The sequence below is a fragment of the Monodelphis domestica genome, chromosome X, assembly GCF_027887165.1.
Source record: "Monodelphis domestica isolate mMonDom1 chromosome X, mMonDom1.pri, whole genome shotgun sequence".
NCBI classification, from domain to species: Eukaryota; Metazoa; Chordata; class Mammalia; order Didelphimorphia; family Didelphidae; genus Monodelphis; species Monodelphis domestica.
Genome location: NC_077235.1, coordinates 79,935,207 through 79,956,083, shown reverse-complemented (window position 1 = coordinate 79,956,083; position 20,877 = coordinate 79,935,207). Strand labels below are relative to the sequence as shown.

General features: G+C 50.9%; 1 protein-coding gene across 6 annotated transcripts in view; it reads right to left on the bottom strand.

The window, feature by feature from the left end:
• Positions 1-20,877, bottom strand: part of STARD8 (StAR related lipid transfer domain containing 8) — a 162,075-nt gene that overhangs the window by 49,585 nt on the left and 91,613 nt on the right. The window contains exon 1 of one of the 6 annotated variants that reach the window (XM_016426602.2): positions 6,805-7,030. The exons of the other annotated variants lie outside the window; for them this stretch is intronic. The gene's annotated coding sequence lies outside the window, so the exon portion shown is untranslated. Of the gene's footprint in view, positions 1-6,804; positions 7,031-20,877 lie in introns of those variants that run through there. 6 annotated transcript variants of the gene reach the window in all.

The window sequence follows — 20,877 nt, the reverse complement described above, 5'->3', positions numbered from 1 at the left end:
AGGTGACTTTCGGAAGGTAGCTGCACAGCTCAATCATTAACTCCACTACAGCAGGCCCCAGGCTCTGCTGGAAAGGGGCCACTTCCCCTCCCAAGGACAGGCAGACAACAAGCGGGCATCTGGTCCAGGAAGGGGCAGCTGGGAGAAAGACTCTCGGGATCTCCCAGAGCCCAAGAGGCAGTAGGGCCTGCCACCAGAATCAGTGTCAGTGAGAAGCTTCGCTTGCTCAGTTTGGGGCACCGAGCGGGTCGTCCCCAGCCTCCATCTCCAGTTCTGGTGGCTTCCCACACGTCAGCACGTACCGGTAGAGGAAGGGCTCTGCACTCCAGGAGAAAGACTCGCTATACCTCTCTAGAAGCCACGATGAGCAGGACAGAGCCGGGGGACAGCAGAGAATGGGGGGATCAAACCCAGCCTCTTGTGCTCAGGGGAAAACAGCTTAGGGAGGGAGGCTGAGCAGGAGCCCAGAACGGCTCGCTTCTTGGTTCCCAAAGGGAGCCACCGTGGAGTTCCCAGGGTACTGGGTGCCACAGGCTCCATGGGCTCTGCCAAGAGCTCCTTGTCCTTCTCTCTTAGGGACCTTTTCTGGGGCCTGGATGCTGTTGCTAGGCTCAGGAAAGCCTCCAGGCCCCTTTTCAGGGCGTTCTGGATTTCAGTTCGGTGGGAATAAAGGCGATATTTTCCCCATCCAACTTCATGGGCCCCTTGCTTGAAACTCCTACCCACGGAGCCAGGTTTAGAATACCCAATGAAACCAGCTGGTCAGGGGCAGCTGGATGGCTCAGAAGATTGAGAGCCAGGCCTAGTGACAGGAGGTCCTGGGTTCCAATCTGGCCTCAGACACCTAGCTGGTTCACCCTGGGCAAGTCACTTCACACACCCCCTATTGCCTGCCCCTTACTGCTCTTCTGCCATGGAACCAATGCACAGTATGGAGTCCAAGATGGAAGGCAGGGGCTTGAAAAAATCAAATTTAAAAAAATTAAAGATGGGGTTGGACTGGATGGTATTTAAGGTGAAGGGATTTCATGCCAGGGGAAACTCTTACAGAGATTTCCTCCTTTTACAGATGGGGAAGTAGAGGCCCAGAAAAGAAAAATGGCTTAGGATTCCAGATTCAGAGCTGGAAGCCATCTAGTCCAACCCTCTCAATTTACAGAGGAAACTGAGGGAGGGGAAGTGACTTGTCCATGGTGACACATAGGCTTCTATACCTAGAGCTGGAAGGGATCTCAGAAGCTGGCTAGTCCAACCCCTCATTGTACAGAGAAGGAAACTGAGGCCCAGGGAGAGGAAGTGACTTGCTTGGCTTATACAGATAGTAGGGAGAAGTTAGGATTCGAATTCAGGCCCTGCTTCCTAGTCAAGTATTCCTAAAGCTGATATTCTGCATCTCTCTACTCTCTGAGGTCCTCTGGTTCTGTGTGAGAACCTGCCCAGCCAAGGAGGAAGTCTGCACACCCCTGGTGGGAAGAGGGAGATGGTGAGGGTTTGCTGCTGAATGAGAGAGGAAGCTCCAAGCTGAGCCAGAATGATTAGAGGACATGCTAGGGAAAAAGTTCATCCAGGATGCATCCTGTTTTGCTCGGAACTGGCCTCAAAGGCTGGGGGAGGCCGGGGGAAGGAGGGGGAGTGGGGAGGGCCTGGTGAGAATCTGACCTCCTGGGAGCTGTCAGGCAGTCAGTCAACAGGCTTTTGTTAAAGCCCCAGGCCAAGAAAGCCCACCTGGTCTTTCCAGCACCGCTGGATTGGACTGGGGTTCTGTGGAAAGGTCTGGTTGGAATTTTCCTTTTCAAGCTGGAGAAACAAAGTCCCACAAAGGTTCACAGAAGCAGCAACATCAAAAGATCAGCTGAAGAGTGGTAAAGGCTAGGCAATGGAGGTTAAGTGACTTGTACAGGGTCAACCAGTTAGGAAGTGTCTGAGGCCACATTGGAAACCAGGACCTCCTGTCTCCAGGCCTGGCTCTTAGTCTACTGAGCCACCCAGCTGCCCTCCTTAGTATAAATTCTAAGACAGAAGAGCAATAAGGGCTACGTAATTAGGGTTAAGTGACTTGTCTAGGGTCACATAGCTAGGAAGTATCTGGGGTCAGATTTGAGCCCAGCACTTCCCATCTCTAGGCCTGGTACTCTATCTACTGGGCCACCTACCTGACCCTTTCTTCTATCTTAAAATAAATGCTGTATATTAGTTTCAAGGAAAAAGATTGGTAAGGGCTGAGCAATTGGGGTGAAGTGACTTGCCCAGGGTCACCCAGCTAGGAAGTGTCTGAGACCAGATTTGAACTCAGGACCTCCTGACTGGGGCTCTACATGATTCTGTTTGAAATTTCTTTGTACCTAAAACATTCTCTGTCCAGAAGGGCTTTCCTAGCCCTTCCCAGAGCTAGGATTATACACAAAAGGGTTCATTCATTCAATGCCCATTTGTTTGTTGGCAATGGGACAACAATGAACCTGGATTCAAATGCCATTTTGAATACTTACTGCCTATGTGACCTTGGGCAAGTCACTTCCAGGCCCTGCCATGTTTCATTGTCTGTAAGATGTTAAGGCTAGACTACTCCATTAGAGTTGGAATTTTTTTCATTAGTAAACTGGACCAAATGGCTTCCCAACTCTCAACTCCCCTCATTCTACAACCTCCATGGCTCCTGTGATCTTCAGATCTGGGTTCCCATGCGTGACCTTTACCCTCCTGGCCTCCTGGCCCATTTCCCTGTTTCTGGCAAAGGCCATACCCAGTCCCCCTGGCTCACGCTCTCCCTCTCCCTCATACCTGGTCACTTGCCCAGTCCCGTCCTTCCAGCTTCTCACCAAATCTTGTCTGTGCCCCCTTCTCTCCCCTGCCAGGGCCACCACCCTAGTACAGGCCCTCTTCACCTCCCACTTGGGACATTGCCAGAACTTGGTCTCCCTGACTCAGGTTTCTCCCCACCCCAGTCCATCCTCCGCTCAGCTGTCAACCTGACCTTCTTAAAGTACAAGCCTGACCATGCTGTCCCTCTAGGTGACAACTGCCATGGCTCCCCCTGACCTCCGGGATTAAATCATAAATCCTCTCTTGGGCTCTCTTGGGCTGACCTCTTCCTACCATTGCCAATCTCTTTACTCCTCAGTACTTGGCCATCCAGTGGCAGGAGCCTCCTTCCACAAGATAGTCCATCTCCAAACTCCTTGACTGCCTCAGACACTTCCTAGCTGTGGGACCCTGGACAAGTCACTTCACCCCCATTGCCCAGCCTTTACGGCTCTTCTGTCTAGAAACCAATATGCAGTATTGATTCTAAGATGGAAGGGAAGGGTTTAAAAAAGGATCAGTACTATGTATTGGTTCCAAGGCAGAAGAACAGTAAGGGCTCAGCAGTGGGTGGGGGTTAAGTGACTTGTCCAGGGTCACCCAGCTAGGAAGCCTCTGAGGCCAAATTTGAACCCAGGACCTCCTATTTCCAGGCCTGGCTCTCCATCCACTGAGCTACCTAACTGCTTGCCTTCAGCACTGCTTCTAAGACAGAAGGTAAGGGTTCAAAAAAAGGCATTCCCTCTCCAGACCCCCAGGAGTTTTTCCCACTGGCTGTTCCCCATGCCTGGGATGCCCTACCTCCCATTTGCCCCTCCAGCTTTCCCTGACTCCCCTACGCTGCCAGCTCCAACCCTTCCCTTCTACTAGAAGCTTTTCCCAGTCCCACTTAATGCCAGCTGCTTTCCCCAACTGCTCCTGCCCATCCTTTCCATGTGGCACCCTCATTAGACTTTAAGCCCCTTGAGGGCAGGGCCTGCCTTTGACCTGAGCTTAGGCCAGCACCTAGGAGCTAAGTAAATGGTTGTTGACATGAACTTGGGTAATTACTCTCCCACCCTGGCCCTCAGTTGCCCCATCTCTCTTCCAGCTCTAGCTCAAAGAGTCCAGGCCTTCCTATGGAAGCCCTGGACAGTGGTGGCCCCATTATTTCTAAGCTATGTGGCCTTGGCTAAGTTCAGTCTTGGCCAAGTCACTTCCCCTTTCTGGGCCTCAGTTTCCTCCACTGTAAAAACCATGGACATCGATCGCCTTAGAGGAGCTAAGATTCTGGGAATGGAAGAGCCTGGCTTGCAGGCCTCAGTTCTAACCAGGCAGGAAGGCGGGGGGACTGGGTAAGCGGGCCAAAAACAACCCCAAGAAACCTGCTCCTGAAACACATCCACACTCTTTGCTTTTCTCCAGTCCCCTCCCAAGTCTGACCTTTCCTTCCTTCATTCCAGGAGATGAAAGCCAGGCCCAGAAGGCAGCCCAGGGCGGGGAGTGTAGACCACAGGGGTCTCGTAGGACCCGGGGACGCCCTTTCTGGGGAGTAAACTGACTTCCAGAAGGCCCTGGCCTCAATCAGCTGCTCTGAGGGAAGCGGGCTGTTTTTGTAAGGCCTGCAGAAAGTAACCCAGCTGAGCTGAGCCCTGGGCCCTCCCTGCCTAGGCTCCTATGGCTCCCTGCCCCCACCCTAGTTTTCCACCTGATTTAGCTGCAGGCCCATCTTCCATCTGCATGGTTTTTCTCAGCCCAAGGGAACCCCTTTCCTGCTGGCCAAGAGCAAAGGAAATCAGCCAGAGAAAGCAAGGGGGCCAAAGAGGGCCCAGGGGGAAGGGAAGCCACAAAGCAAGGCCCCCACCTTGGATCCAGCCTCTTCAAGAACCTCCAGTAAAGGCTTTGAGGCCCAGTGCTGCCCCTCATTGCTGGATGACCTTGGCCAAGCCGCCCAAAATTCTGGGAATGAGCACTCATCTGCTATATTATTGGGTGTTTTCTTCTCAGGAAAAGTGGGCCAAAGAGGTCATAGGAGCCCAGACTTAGAGCTAGAAGGACCAGCTTTCTATCCCAGACCATTATTTTACAGAAAAGGAAACTGAGGCCCAAGGACAGAAAGGAACTTAGCAAGGGCACACCTAGGTAAGAAGTGTCAAGAGTGGAACTCTGAACCCAAATCCTTGCACCATCTCCGTTCTAATTCACAAATTCGCTGGTCACATCCCCCACTAAGCCTCAGTTTCCTCATCTGTCAAATGAGGAGCTGATGGCACAGCCCACACTGTGGCTGAGCTGTGCTTCCCTCACACAGCAGGCCATGGGTCTGGGGGGGCTTTGCATAGGTTATGTATGCCCCATGCACTCAGCACTCATTCATACCTCCCCTGGTCCCTCATTTCCTTTAAGGCTCAGCTCAAACCCCAGGCCTTTCCTGATCCCCCCCCCCCCCAGCTGCTAGGACCAAACCAACCCCCACTCCCCAAATCGCCGGCATTTAAATGCAGATACACATTTTCTCCCCAGAATGTAAGTTTCCCCAGCTTTTGTCTCTGAATCTCTGGCATCCCGAACACAGTAGGTGCTTAGAGAGACAAAGTGCAGCGTCAGGCACACAGTGGGTGCTTAAACTTATGGGCTCGTAAAAGTCCCTTTTGACTTAACAAAAGCATTTATTAAAGCTCGGGCTAGAGGTTCCCAGAGCTGGGTGTCTTCCAATAGAAGTGGTAGGCAATTGAATTTAGAATCAGCAGAGGACTGGGTTCAAATTCCACCTCAGAAATTTACTACCCCCGGGACCAAGGGCAAGTGAGCCTCAGTGGCCTCATCAGTAAAAATAGGGTAATAACGGTGCTTTATTCATTGGAGCATTTCCTGGAGCCCAAGGTGCCAGGACAAGAAGCAGAGGAAGCAAAGACAAAGAAAATGCAGCCGCTGCCCTCGGGGAGCTAACATTCAACGGGGGGAGGGGGACCAAGGGGGGAAGGGAGGGGAGGGCCACCAGCCAGGAGATTCTAAGGAAGGTAGTCCAGGAGTCCGGCTGGGAAAGGAGCTGGAGATTGTGGGGGCAGAGGTGAGGAGGAAGTGCATTCCTGGCATAGGGGCCCACGTAATGCAAAGGCAGGGGGCAGGAGATGAAATCTTAAGTCCTGGGAGTTGCAAGAAGGCCGGTTTGGGCGGAATGTGGAATCCCCAAGAAGAATCCGAAGCCCCCAAATCTGGGCTGGGGATGAAGGAGGCGAGAGGGAGCCACTGGTGCTTCCTGAGCAGGGGAATGACAGGGTTGGATCTATGCTTTCAATTTCCGTTATTATGATTATTATTATTCAGGCTAAGCAATTCCCAGATGCTTCTCAGAAGGGGAAAGGAAGAAAGCGTTTCTGTCCTAGCTAGCCACACACTGCGCCCTGAACCAGATACTGTTAACGCAGGGGGGTGGGGGGAAGGGGCAGGCCGGGCTGGGGGCTGGGGGGGGGGGCGGGTATGAAGATGGACTGCAGTCTAGCTTCCCCCGCACCTAACTTGCCTCTCTCTGCTGGAGGTTGTTACTGGCAGACCGGGCAGAGACCCAGTGGGGTGCATTCTGTGCATGCTGGGCTGCCGCACTAGCCTCAGTCCCACCTCCGCCCGGCTGCGGGCTCTTCCCCCCGACCCAGCCCCTAACTCCGGGGTGTTTGCTGGAAGACTACGGCAGATCTCGGCCCCCTCGCATTTCGGGGTCGTCTGTGTGGGAACCTCTTCCAGGAAGCCCGCTTTACAAGGGATCCGAGCGGTCCCTTCATTCGACAGACAAGGAAACTGAGGCCCAGGAAGGCTAAGGCTTTTTCCAAGGTCACACGGCCCGTGACCCGCCTGGGATGGCAAGCCAGGTCCTCGAACCGAGCCGGATCGGGGTAGCAGCCTTCTGCCAGTCCCGGGCCGAGCTGGAGCCCCACGGGAGGAGCGCTCGGGAAGTGGACAGACGCGCGGCAAAGGCGCGGCGGCTGGAAGGCGTCCGTAGGGCCGGCGGGGGCAGCACTGACTTACCTGGAGGCAGCGTCAGGGTGGCTCCGGACCCGAGCTGGGGCCCGGGCCGGGGCCGGGGCCGGGAGCGCACGCGAGCGGAGACGTCGGAGGAGGCCCCGGGGGAGCCCCGCGGGGGCGAGGGCCAGCCGAGCCACGGCCAAGGCCACCACGGGGCTCGCGTCCGTCCGTCGGCCGGCCGGCGCGCTCCGGAGAGCCTCACCCCCCCTCTCCCCCCCAGCCCAGCGCGCAGCCCGGGGGCTCGGGGAGGGGAGGGATCCTTGGGCTCCGCCTACTCCCGGACGCGCCGACCAATGAGAGCCAAACGAGGCCGTGGCCCGCCTCCCTGGACTGGGTTTCAAAGCGAGGGGGGCGGGGCTGGTGCCTCAGGCTTCCGCCAATCGCCAGGCAGCTGGAGATCCCTCGTGTCATACGGCGAGGCAAAGAGGGGAGGGGAGGAGACTGGAGAAGGAGTAAGCGAGACACTTGGCCAAGTGACTGACTGCCTGCCTGCCCGCCCGCCTGCCCTCCCGGGAGGCCAGGAGCACCCCGGGCGGGCTGGCCGGTCACCGACATCTCCCCGGGCCAGGCCGGACTGCGCTTAGACAGGGCCAGTCAACGATCGGACAATCAAGGCGTCCCTCTGGCCGTCCTCCGAGCCTGGGCTCCAGAGCAGCAGGGCCCGACCTCTCGGTGCCCCCAGCCCTCAACATCGCAGGGCACATGCCAATTCGCTTCGGTACAGGGCGTTTCCTCTCGGAGTTTCCTAGGCCAACGAAACCACAAATCTGATGCAGTGCCCCTACCCCCAACACGCCCCCCGCCCCCCCCCCCCCACCAGTTTCTAAAAGTGCCAGACTAAGGAAGGATACAAAGCCAGGAAGCAACCAGTCCACCCTCAGGCAGCTCACGTTCTATGCAGAGAAGAATCTATCGATAAATACTGATTAGGTCCTCAGTTTACCATACTGCGAGGAGGGGAGGGGCGACGGCAGAGCTGGAACTGTACGTGTTTACCCAGACACAAAAGAAACACAAGGGGGGGATTTCAAAAAGAACCCGGGAAGTCTCCATGAACTGATGCTGAATGAAGTAAGCAGAACCCGAGGACCTTGGCCACAGTAACAGCAGGATTGTGGAACGATCCTGGGCTGGGACACATTCATCCGGGCGGTCGTGAGGGACTTGGGACAAAGAAGGCTCTCCACCCCCGGAGAAAGAGCGGGGGGGGGGGGGGGGGGGGGGTCAGATGCAGCTGAAAGGGGGCGATTTTTCCCTCCCGTTTATCTGGGTTTGGGGTTTGTAAGAGTATTCTGTACCCCATTGGCCGGTGGAGGGATACATGTAGAGCCCAGATCGAATGACGTACCAGTTCTGGGAGATGGCAGGGAGGGAGAAGAGGTGGATCATATAGCTGCGGAATGCGGGTGGAAATGTCTTATTACATGTAATCGGCCAAATGTCAAGAATCTCTATTATAATAATAAAAAGAAACAGAAGGGCATGGTGGAAGGGATGCAGCACTAGCACCATTAGCTACTACTCATTAGGACTAAGGCTCTAGAGCAGTCAGGTACTTGTCACTTCAGCCTCTTGGATGAGAATGTTCAATCTAGGGAGATTCTTCTAGACTGATAAGTCCAGGGGGGCTGATGGAATGATGAGAGGTTAAGGGACCTCCCCATCCTCACACAGCTAGGATGGCTTGGAGGTGGGACCCATTCACTGCCTCCTACCTTACAGTTGTTATTCAGTCATGTCGAACTCTTTGGGACCCCATTTGGGGTTTTCTTGGCAAAGACCCTGGAGTGGTTTGCCTTTTCCTTCTCCAGCTCATTTGACAGATGAGGGAATTGAGGTAAACAGGGTGAAATGACTTGCCCAGAGTCACACAGCTAAGAAGTGTCCGAGTTCGAATTGGAACTCGGGTCCTCCTGATGGAGGCTGCCACTCTATCTACTACAGGGATGCCCTAGTTGCCCCTTCACAGGAAGGAAGTAGCCTCCAAACCCTGTTACTAGTGGGGGCTCCTCAAGAATCATCTCTCAACCAAACATGACCCTTGGACAACCTAACAGAAGGGTAAGCCTCTAGAGGGCCCTCGAAGTCATCCCCCTCCTTTCCAGATGAGTATTGCCAGTCAGTTTAGAGCAAGTGACAGACTAGAGCAGGCAGGAGACAGTATTGTAATACTGGGGTGATGTGGGACGGCACAGACTGGGCCTTCCCCGGGGATCTAGAAGTTTAAGGAAAACCCTCCACCTGCTGGGCTGGGGGAAGGGCAATCCCATTTGGAAACCCGGTGCTAATTAGTCACCAAATACTGAGGGTAGAAGAATGAATGGATGAATGAATAAATGAATGAAGAGTTAGTGTTTACTATGCAAAGCACTCAGTAAGCCCAGCAGATACCATTCCCGGAGAGACAGTCCTGGCCCTAAGCCTCTCAGACGGCTCTCCCCTGCCTTTTCTCCAATCCATCCTTCCACACAACCCCTGGAGTTATCTATCATGCAACAGACCTCGCCCACAAATTCGACGATCATAGATTTAGAACTAGGAGGCACTTTCCCGGCCCTTGAAATCCAACTCTCATTTAAGGGAGAAAGCACAAAGGTTAAGGGATTTGCTCAAGCTAATAAGCTTCAAAGAGCTAGTAAACTTCAAAGGCAGAATTAGAACCCGTCTCTCCTGACAGGAGTCAAGTTGTCCTTCTCCTACACCAGGCTCTCTGATGCCAACCTCAAGACCCTGTACACAGCAGATCCCTAGTCACCAGGTTCAAATTCTCATCATCTCTGATGCTTCTCTTTCCCCTCACCACCACCACCCCCCATCTAGTCCAAGGCAGAATCCTGGGATTACAAAGAGGGGATCAATGGAGAGGGTACTGGCCTTGGAGTCAGAAATACTATGTTCAAAACCTACCTCAGACTTGAGTCAACTAGGTGACCTTGGTCAAGTCCCTTCCTCTTTCTGGGCCTCAGTTTCCTCCTCTGCAAGAGTTTGGATTAGATGGCCTCTGAGGCCCCTTCTAGCTCTAGACCTCAAATACTATGATCTCAACTCCCATCTTCTCTACTCCTGCCACCCCCAAGCTAATCCAGCCTCGTTACCACTGGCCTCCACTCTCCATCGTCCCCACGCCAAATATTAATCTTCTTCATATGAAGATCTGATGATATCACTGCCCTGCAATTGGGTACCCCAGGCAAGGTTTGGAAATTGTAGGCCTTGTGGGTTACTGCTCACCAGTCTTCCCTGGAACATATGCAATTTGAACATCCCAAAATAAATATCTACAGGCCATGGAAAGTGGAATTTTCTGGTATTAAAAAATGTGTACATTTATTTTTTCAAAAGGAGTATGAAAAGGCATCCCTACTTCCAGAGATATGCTCACACACGCCCCAGTTCCCTAGGCAGCTACCTACTTGTACCTACTCCTAGGCCTGGTTCTGCTTCCCTAAACGCCAAGTCGATTATGCCATTCTGAGTCTAAAACCACCAATGCTTCTTTGCTGCCTGCAGGACCTGGTCCAAGCTTCTTTTCCAGGCATTCAAGGCTTCCACAATCTGGCTCAATCTACATTCCCAGTCCAAGGAATTTTATGCTCCATGCTCCGTTCCCCATTCCCCAAATCCATCACTCAACTGCCCCACTCTGGGCCACTGCCTGGGTCATCATCTCCAATGCCTGGAATCCTCATTCTTTCTTCCCCTCAGATCTCTGCCCGATGAAGAAGTCTTCCTCAATTCTCCCAACTGGGAGTGATCTCCTCGTTTTGTGAACTTCCACACCCTCATTCTAAGAATTGACCCATTTGGTTCTCCGTTGATCCTTTCTAGCAGGACGAGGCCATGTCATTCACTGTGTATTCAAAGAACAAGAGCCAGCACACAGCAGGCGCTCAATAAATGTAGGGAATAGAATTGTGAGGAGAGACATTATTAATAGCAACTGACATTTTAGAAAGAATTTTAGGGTGTTTCAAACTACTTTCCATCTGTTATCTCACTGAATCTTAGCATTTACATTCTGATGAGTAATATATATATATAATTATTGTGATGATGATGATGATGATGATGATGATGCCCCCACTTGGCAAGGGAAGAAATAATGACTCTGGAGTTCACACAACACCCATCTGGTCTCCAGCCTCTGCCCCTTCACCAGGTCCAAACCAAGGCTTGCCCCCCCCACAAAAAAAACCCTTGGGCCCCTGTACTCCATACCTTCTCATCCAGGGAGCTCCATCCTGGGGCAGAGCTTCCTTTGTTGATGATTACAGGCTAAAGAAATCAACTCTGCTTCTAAAACCATCTGGTGCCCAGACACAGGCCCCTGCCCCTCACCACCAGGCCACCTGGCCAGGCTACTACAGTAAGATCCCAACAGGACAAGGTCTCACCCACCCCCACCAGTCTTCCACCTTTTACTCAGGGAATGATAATCTGATCAACTCTGATCAAGTGAGGCCTGGGGCCCAGTGTCTTGGTCTCTGGAAAGGGTGTGATTATCTACTGTCCTCTGGCTAACCAATGCTCTCCCCCTCTTCCTCCTCTTCCTCTTCCTCTTCCTTCTCCCAGAATCCCTGGGATTCAGTCACAGGAGGGCTAGGCAAAAACTCACTTTCCCTACTTCAGTCCCTACCCCATCATCCCAATCCATGTCAGGCCAGCAGCTCCCAGGGCTCCTTCCTGCCGTTTCCCCCTGGAGTGTACCCCCTAGAACTCCTGACCACTGTTAACAAATGGCCTATGTGAATTCGACTCCCATTTCCTGAATAACAACAGCAATAATGATAGCTATCATTTATTTGGTGCCTACTATGTGCCAAGCCCTGGACGAATCATAATAATAATGGCTAACATTATATTTACTATATATAAAAACAACATTGACTATATGTCAGACTTTGTATTAAGCACTCCACAATTATTATCTTTTTTGATCTTCCAACAACCCTGGAAGGTAGGTGCTATTATTATCACATTTTTTATTATCCCATATTTTATGGCTGAGGAAACACTCAAACAAAGGTTAAATGACAGCTAGTAAGTGACTGTGGCTAAATTTGAACTTGGGTCTTTCCAACTCCAGACCTAGAACTCTGTCCATTGTGCTGCCTCCCATTATCTTCCTTCCAGAAGATGCCATATTCCCGACTCCCTGGCCATTCGCTCTCTTCTCTCCTGTCCCCTGACATACTGGGCCAGGAGTCTCTCTGATTTTCGCAGCCAGCCTTTGTGTCTGGACCCTCCCTCTGCCACAATCACTCAGCAATATTCTCTTCTTTAAGTTTCACCACATCCCTCTTCATCTGCCTATCCAGATCCTAGGGAGCTATTCACTACCAACCCCCAATTCAACCTCCCTTTTTTTCTCTAGGAGTTCAGTTCCTGGTGACGCACGCAGAGTGAAAGGAGCAGAACCAGGAGAACATTGTGCACAGAGACGGATGCACTATGGTACAATCGAACGTAATGGACTTCTCTACTGGCAGCAATGCAGTGACCCAGGACAATTCTGGGGGACTTATGAGAAAGATACTACCTACATCCAGAGAAAGAACTGTGGGAGCGGAAACACAGAAGAAAAACCACTGCTAGATCACATGGGTCTATAGGGATATGACTGGGGAAGTTGACTCTAAACAATCACCTTAGTGCAAATATTAACAATATGGAAATAGGTCTTGATCAAGGACACATGTAATACCCAGTGGAATTGTGCATCAGCTATGGGAAGGGGTGGGGGGAGGGGAGGGGAGGGAAAGAATATGATTCTTGTAACCAAGGGAAAATGTTCTAAATTGACTAATTAAAATTTTCCAAAAAAAAAAAGGAGTTCAGTTCACAGGCCACAGTCCTCCTTTCCCAATTAAGCTCTAAATTTGTGTTGGCATAAACGTGGCATGTGTGCCCCAGTGTGCCAGTGGGGGCTGCTCCATTCCCCCTCTCCACCTGCCCCTCCACCTAGCAGCTCAATGTGAGCACTTCCTCCTTTTTTTCTCTGGAGTAATGTGAAGGGCTCACAGGCAGCTGGAAGGTACAATTTGGGCATGTATATCTCTAAAAGGTTTGCCAACACTACTCTAAATCTTTAAGGGCTGCATCTGATGGCCACTCAGCTACTCCAGTCTCCAGGTCCATTGACCTCCTCAGTAGCTATGACATTGTCATGCCACCCAGGCACACTCAGAGATGGCCAAGTCCAGCATATCCACTTTATGGTCTAGAATTCTGAAATTCCTCTATCCAACTGCAACTTCTAATCTTTCTGCCTTATTCCTTATGAGACAGGTGGGTAGTGAAATAGATAGTGATGGTCAGAAAGTCAGGAAGATCTAAGTTCAGATCTAGCTCTGAAAATAAAAAAAATAGCTATGTGACTCTGGGTAAGTCACTCAAACTCTGTATGACTCGATTTCCTCAATAGTAAAATGGACATTATAATAATACCCACCTCACAGAGTTGTGATGAAGATCAAATGAGATAATATCTGTAAAGTGTTCAGTGCTATGCCTGGCACATAGTAGGTGCTTAATAAATGCACCTTCCCTTCCTTTCCCTCTTCTCTTCTAAACCAATTCTATTTCCCCATCGCAGCCTCTAATCTTCCCACACTTCCCTGCTGTCCCAGATCATCCATCAATAACTTCCATCATCTGCTTTCCCTACCCGTACTCCTGAGCGGCTGAACTCTACTGAAGAAAGTCCCACAATTCAGCTGACTATGCCCACTGCAAATTCGTCCCATCTGCTCTCAAAGAAGCCATCACTGGGGCACAGTCATCCTTTTACTCTCTCCAGGCAGGATTTGAAACCAGATCTTCCTAAGTCCAGTTCTCTAACTACCTTCCATGGCCACCACTAAACTGCAGATGTCCCCACCAAGGTTACCAGTGATGTCTTTGCTGTGAAATCCACTGGCCTTTCCTTCCTAAGATGTCTGCAGCTTTTATCCCAATGGACCACCTATCCTCCTTCGTTTCCTGGGACACTTCTCTCTCGCTCCTGGTTCTCTTCCTCTCTAGCCATCACTTTTGTGGGATGATGCTAAGCCTTGTTGGCTTCACTTTGCCAATTTCCCGAATATGTCACCTTCTCTCCTTTGCCACTTCCGCCACTCTGGGGCAGACTCTCATCATCTCCCACCTGAATCACTGCAACAGCCTGCCCCTGGGGCCCCCTGCCTCAGGTCTCTCAGTCTCTCGATCACCTCCAGGACTGGATACAAAGTCTACCTTTTCTAGTCTTCTTACAGCCCTCCTCCTCCTCCACCAAATACTCACTGGCCTCTTTGCTCTTCCTCACACAAGACATTCCTTCTCCTAAGTCTGAGCATTTTCCCTGACTGTCCCTCATGCCTGGAACTCTCTCCTTCCTCTCTTCTCAGCCTTCCCTGGCTTCCTTCTAGGCTCAGCTACAGTCCTACCTTTTACAAGAAGCCTTTTCCCATCCAGCTCCCTTATTATTGCGAGTGCTTTCCCCTCAATTCTCATGTAGAATTTGTATGATATATATCTTCGTTACATAGAGTTATTTGCATGTAGCCAGCTCCTAGAGGACAGAGATTGTCTCTCTGGATCTCCCACACTTAGCTCAGTGCCTGACACATAGTATGTGCTTAATGTTTACTATGGGGCAGCTGGGTGGCTCAGTGGATAGAGCTACAGACCTGGAAATGGGAGGTTCTGGCTTCAAATTTGGCTTCAGATATTTCTTAGCTGTATGACCTTTGATAAGTCACTTAACTCTCATAACCTAATCCTTACTGGTCTTCTGCCTTGGAACTGCATCAGTTCCAAGGCAGAAGGTAAGGATTTTAAAACTGAATAAATGTTTACTGGGCAACCAACCCATTATTTCATGTCTTGCCCCCTACTGTTGTTGTTCAGTTGTTTCCGTGTCCTGTTCTTCATGATCCTGTTTGGGGGTTTTTTGGCCAAGATCCTGGAGTAGTTTGCCATTTCCTTCTCTGGCTCAATTTCCAGATGAGGAAACTGAGGCTAAGAGAGTGAAGTGACTTGCCTGGAGTCACACAGCCAGCTCATATGGGAGGCCAGATTAGAATTCAGGAAGATGAGTCTTCTCCTAAGGCTCAGTGCTGAGCCCTCTTTTCTTATCTCTTTCCACGAGGAGGTCATCTGGCGATTTCATCAGCTCCCATCTCAATGTCGATGATTTCCAGATCGACATATATGGCCCTCCCTTCTCTACCAAGCTCCGGTTTCAAATCCCCCCCTATCAGATGGACATTTCTACCGGGGTGTCCCCTAGGCGGCTCAAACTTACTGCTTCCACGCGAGAACTCCTTATCTGGCCCCCTAAGCCACCCCTTCCTCTTCCAGGGGCCCCAGTCCTCCAGGGGCCACAACCTTTGACTCTAGGGCGCCTGAACCTTCTCTCCGGTGGGTTGTTGCTGATTTGTCACCGGTCCTGGCTCCTCTCCGCCAGCCACCCGGCTTGGTCATCTGGATTCCGGCAATCGCCTGGGCTCCCTCCCCTCCTCCACAGAGCTCCCAAAGCTGGGTTTCCAAAGCACAAGTCTCCCCAGGCCCCTCCCCCACTCAAGAAGCTCCGGTGATCGCCTCCCGAATCAAATACAAACTCCTCTGTTTGGGATTGAAAGCCCTTCAGAGTCTGGCTCCGAGCTCCCTTTCCAGACGTATTTCCCATTACTCTCTCTCACACACTACATTCCAGCCAAACTGGCCTGCTTACTGTTCCCAGTTCGTGATATTCCATCCTCTGCTGCTGTGGCTGGCACAGGCTGTCCTCCATGCTCACCTCCACCTCGAAGAATCCCTAGCTCCTTCCAAGACCTCCTCCTCCTCCGAGGGGCCTTCCTTGATTCTCCTGGCTGGTTGCCCTCGTCCAGGAAATGACTTTGTTTCTATTTTGTGGCCACTCAGCTGAATTTCTGCTCTTTCCCGCTAAACAGAATGTAAGCTTCTGGAGGGCAAACACTTCTTTTCCTGTGCTCCCCACACACAGCTAGCAGGGGGCCTGGCACACAGCAGGAGCTTAATCAGTGCTCATCTCTGCTGTTTCCAAGTGGGAAAAGCGCTGAATGTGGATTCACAAATCTGGGATTCTTGAATCTGGGCTCTAATATTTCCTAGCTGGGCTGCTTTGGACAAAGCACCTAACCTCTCTGAACATTGATTGGTTCCTCTCTTAAATGAGGAGGTTTCCAAACCACTTTCCTGTTCTTAATCCTATTCATTCCTATAAAGGCACTTGCATTTTCTCTCCCTTCTAACCCATCCTTCAGAAGGCTGCTAGGATGAGTTTTCTTTAAACCCTTATCCTCCATCTCAGAATCAACACTAAGTATCGGTTCCAAGGCAGAAGAGCACTAAAGGCTAGACTGGGGTTGGGGGGGGGGGCAAGTGACTTGCCCAGGATCACACAGTTAGAAAATATCTGAGGCTATATCTGAATCTAGGACCTCCTGTCTCTAGGCCCGGCTCTCAACCCACTGAGCCACCTTGCTGCCCCTGCTAGGATGATTTTTTAAATGTTTTTTTTTTTAATAAACACTTTCCATTCTCTCTTAAAACCAAAACTGTGCATTGGTTCTGAGGTAAAAGAGTAATAAGGGCTAGGCAATGGGAGTTATGTGATTTGCCTAGGATCACACAGCTAAGTAGTGTCTGAAGCCAGATTTGAACCTAAGACCTCCCATCTCTAGGCCTGGCTCTCAACCCACTGAGCCACCCAGTAAGTCCACTAAGTCACTCTGCTAGGATGACTTTTGTGATGTCCAGAGAGAATCATGCCTCTACTCTGCTCCAAAATCTCCAGTAGCTCCCTAAGGCCTCCGAAGTAATGTTCAAACCTGTTTTCCTGGCATTCAAGGCTCTCCACAATTTGATACCAACCCAATGAAACCTTTCCAACTTTGTCTCATTCTACTCCCCTCAATATACTCCATGCTCCAGCCAGACTGTGCTCCAGAGGGGTGGAGCCAAGATGGCAGCTTAGTAGCAGTGAAAGCTGGAATGGCTCTGAGAATCCTTCCTCTCTGTCCCTGAATTTGCTGCCCTCCTCCTTCCACACCATTGCACTTCTTAATTCCTCCCCGATCCTTTAACATCTCATTCCAATGCCTTCTCCTTCAGGAAGCATCCTTTGATTTGCTCCCCTTCTTGGTCATGACCTTTCCCCTCTGACCTCACATAGCAGCTTGTCTGTAATTCTTATCAGAGAATACCTTATGATAGATGGCTATCTGGCAGATCATTAGAGAGTTGGAAGGGGCCTCTGAGGCCATCTAGTCCAATACCGTCATTTTACAGAAGTAGGAACTAAGGCCCAGGGAGGTGAGAGGATTTCCCTAAGGTCAGAGAGCCAGCGAGCGTCAGAGGAGAAATTTAAACCCAGGTGTTCTATCTCCCAAGCCTGTATTCCATCCACTATCCCAAGAGTTCTTGGGCATTTTTATGTCCTGGACCCTTTCTTTTTTTTTAAACCCCTTCCTTCTGTCTTAGAATCAATACTAAATATCAGCTCCAAGGCAGAAAAGCAGCAAGGGCTAGAAAATGGGAGCTAGGTGACTTGCCCAGGGTCATCCAGCTAGGAAGTATCTGAGGCCAGATTTTATCCTTGAGTACTCCTGACTCCAGGCTTGTCTCTCAATGCACTGAGTCACCTAGCTGCTCTGTTCTCTTTTGTAAACCCTTACCGTCTGTCTTAGAATTCATACTGTGTAGTAGCTCCAAGGCAGAAGAGGGGAAAGGGCTTATCAAAGGGGGTTAAGTGACTTGCCCAGGGTCACATAGCTAGGAAGTGTCAAGTCATATTTGAACCCAAGACCTCTATTTTCCAAGCCTATCTCTCAATCCCCTGGGCCACCCAGCTGCCCTGCTCCCTTTTTCAAGCACTGACCTTCTATCTTAGAATGGATACTAAGTGTTGGCTCTAAGTAACTGAAGGAAATGCTCAACTCCAATTAAACATGAGTGAAAATGATTGTTTTCCCAAGGAGTCCCCAAAATCCCAAAATTCATCGAGAATCCTGCACTAGAACATCTCCCAATTAGATTGTAAACTCCATGAGGCTAGGAGATATGCCCTACTGCCATTTTCCGTCTTTTGGTCCTTAGCCCCAGAGCCTGGTACCAGCAGTCATGCCAGATTTGGATTCTGAGAAGGGGACGTACCAGGCCTTTAGCCCCAGGTGCCTTTGCCTGTCTGGCCCACAGTCAAGTCCCCTAGACTGAAATGGAATTTAGCTGACTCCCCCACCCCCACCTTGAAAAATAGCAGCCAGCAACAACTGTGAGGGCTCTTCTACCTCACCCCCATGCTCCCTTCCTCATGCCAGGGCTATGGTTGGCATCTGTAAGGGCTCTGTGTAAGCTGATACCCTGAAGCCCAGACAGTGTGGACCCCTCTGGGGACTGGACAAGGATGAGGCGGAGAAAAAAGGAACAGCTGGAAAAGCTGATTCATTCTCCCCTTCTTTGTGTCCAGGGTCCCCCTGGCCTTCAACCCTTCCACCTTGGTCCCTGATTCCCTCCCACTTCCGTAGAGATGTGTGTGGAAAGAGAAGCAGTGGGTCCTGGTTTGGAATCCTGGCGCTGCTACTTATTGGCTACATGGCCTTGGTCTACTCACTTCCCCCTGAGAAGCAGCATAGCACATTGGCTAGGACCTAGAGCTAGGAGTCAGAAAGACTTGATTTCAAATCCTGCCTCAGACACTTATTAGTTGTGTGTCCCTGTACATGTTATTAAAAAACTCTCTGGGCCTCAGTTGCCTCATCTGTAAAATAACAGAGCAAGACTCAAGGGCCTCTAAAGGCTCTTCCAGCCTGAAATCTATGATACAATGAACCTTCCCGGGATCTCAGGCTCATCATCTGTACTATGAGGGGGTCCAGACTGAATGATCTCTTTAGAGTCTCACCCAGGTGCAGCGGGGTAGCTCAATGGATAGAGAGCCAGGCCTAGAGATGGGAGGTCCTAGGTTCTAATCTGGCCTCAGACACCCTGGGCAAGTCACTTACCCCCACTGCCTCCCCCTTACCTCTCTTCTGCTGTGGAACCAATACACAGCATTGATTCCAAGATGGAAGGGGAGGGGTTAAAAAAAAAAGAAGGAAGGTGAATTTGGCATTCTGGAGAGGGGAAGAAGATTTCTGTAAAAAAAAAACTCTAAGAGGTAGTGGGGGACAATAGCTATGGAGGACCTGAGTTCAATTTTTGCCTCTGCTGCTTAACATTCTTTTGACCCTTCCCCTCCCTGGGCCTCAGTGTTCCACTATCATCAAATGAAGGAAAGCAACTAGATGGTCTCCCAGCTCCACATCTATGATCCAATGATCTTGGGCAAGTCCTTTCCCTTATCTGGACCTCAGTTTCCTCCTCTGTGAAAGAAGGGAGATGGTCATCTGTCCTTTGGGGTTCCTTCTATCTCAAGAGCTGGGATCTTAAATTCTAAGCAGACTACATAGAGTGAGGGCAAAAGCATCAGAGAAAAAGCACAAGAAATCTGGGACTGAGTGTTGGGCAATACTGAGGAACCTCACTTTCCCCATCTACAAAATGGGCTCTAATGGTGTTTGCCAAGCCCATGCCTCTATTGGGGGGAGGGGCTATGGTAAGGCCCTTTCAGGATGGTATATGCAAAGCATTTTGGAGTCTTAGACCTAGAGACCTCAGTGGCCATCTAGTCTAATCCTTTCATTTTTCAGAGGAGGAAACTGAGGCCCAGGGAAAGGAAGGACCTTACTCAAGATCACAGAAGTGGCAGATATTGAAATCAAAGCCAGGTCCTGTGACTCTAAAACCAGTGCCCCACAGTGGCTCCAGTCTGAATGCCTACCTGCCCAGAAGGACCCTTAATGCATTCCACATGGTGCTACTACTTTGTGTGTGTGTGTGTGTGTACGTGCGCACACACATATGCCTGCCTATAAAACAGGGAGGAGAATATTGGATATGGGGAAATGATGATACTCTCTACCTCACAGGATTACAATATTCATGGAACCCCTCCTGAGCTCTAAATAGGAAGAGGGAGTTGTTCTGGTTCGTTCTGCCTTCTGCAGCTCAGATAACCTGTGTTCCTACCAGCTCCCATGCCCCCTTCTTTTTTCTCCCTTTTCTTAAACCCTTCATCTTCTGTCTTAGAATCAGTACTAAATATCAGTTGCAAGGCAGCAGAGTGGTAAGGGCTAGGCAATGGGGGTGAAGTGACTTGCCCAGGGTCACCCAGCTGGGAAGTGTCTGAGGCCAGATTGGAACCCAGGACCTCCTGTCCACCCACTGAGCCACCTAGCTGTCCCACTTTCATTCTCTGTTGTAAGGATCTTTCCCACTGACATTCTAGATCCTGAAATCACTTCTAACTGCTATTTTGTGCTTCAAAGCCCTTTCCGGCTCTCCACAGAGTGGCTGAGTTTCACACTCTACCTTCTAAGGTCCCTTCCAGCTTTAACCATCTAAATGAAGGAGGAAGGGTGCAGAGGGCACTGCCCTGGCAACCCAAGAAGCTAGAACCTGCCATTCCACCCTTAGTGAAAGCCTCAGAACCCACGCAGAAGCTCCCCTCTCTGAGGAACGAGCAATCTGCCCAGTGCTCAGGCCCATGCCTGTGCTTAGTAAAGGGTAGTGGCCAGAGCCACCGTCCACGAGCCACGAGGCAGGTCTATCTGGGCAGTTCTGCCCTAGACAGATAAGAAGACACGTGACTGGCACCAGCCCTTCGGGGACCAATGGATGCTCCCAGGTGGGGAGGGGGAGGGCCACAACAAAGGCTCCTTCTAGGAGAAAGAGGCACCAAGAATAGAATGGCGGAGCTTCGAGGGTAGGGAAGAAGAATCCAGAATGCCAGACCTTTGAACGGAGAATGGCCAGGCTGGGAGGGATCTTAGAAAAGGGAATGTCCAGAGAACTGAGAACACTGGAGCTAGGCCTTTAGAACACCAAATCTAAGAACCTTAGAACTTGGAGACCTTTGATCCTATCCATTCTACCCTCTCCCACTTTCCAGGGGAAAAGCTGTGGCCCAGGGAGGGGCCTTGGCCAAGGTGATTGAAACAGCAAATGGCCCAGTAGGACCCAGTCCCTAGGCAT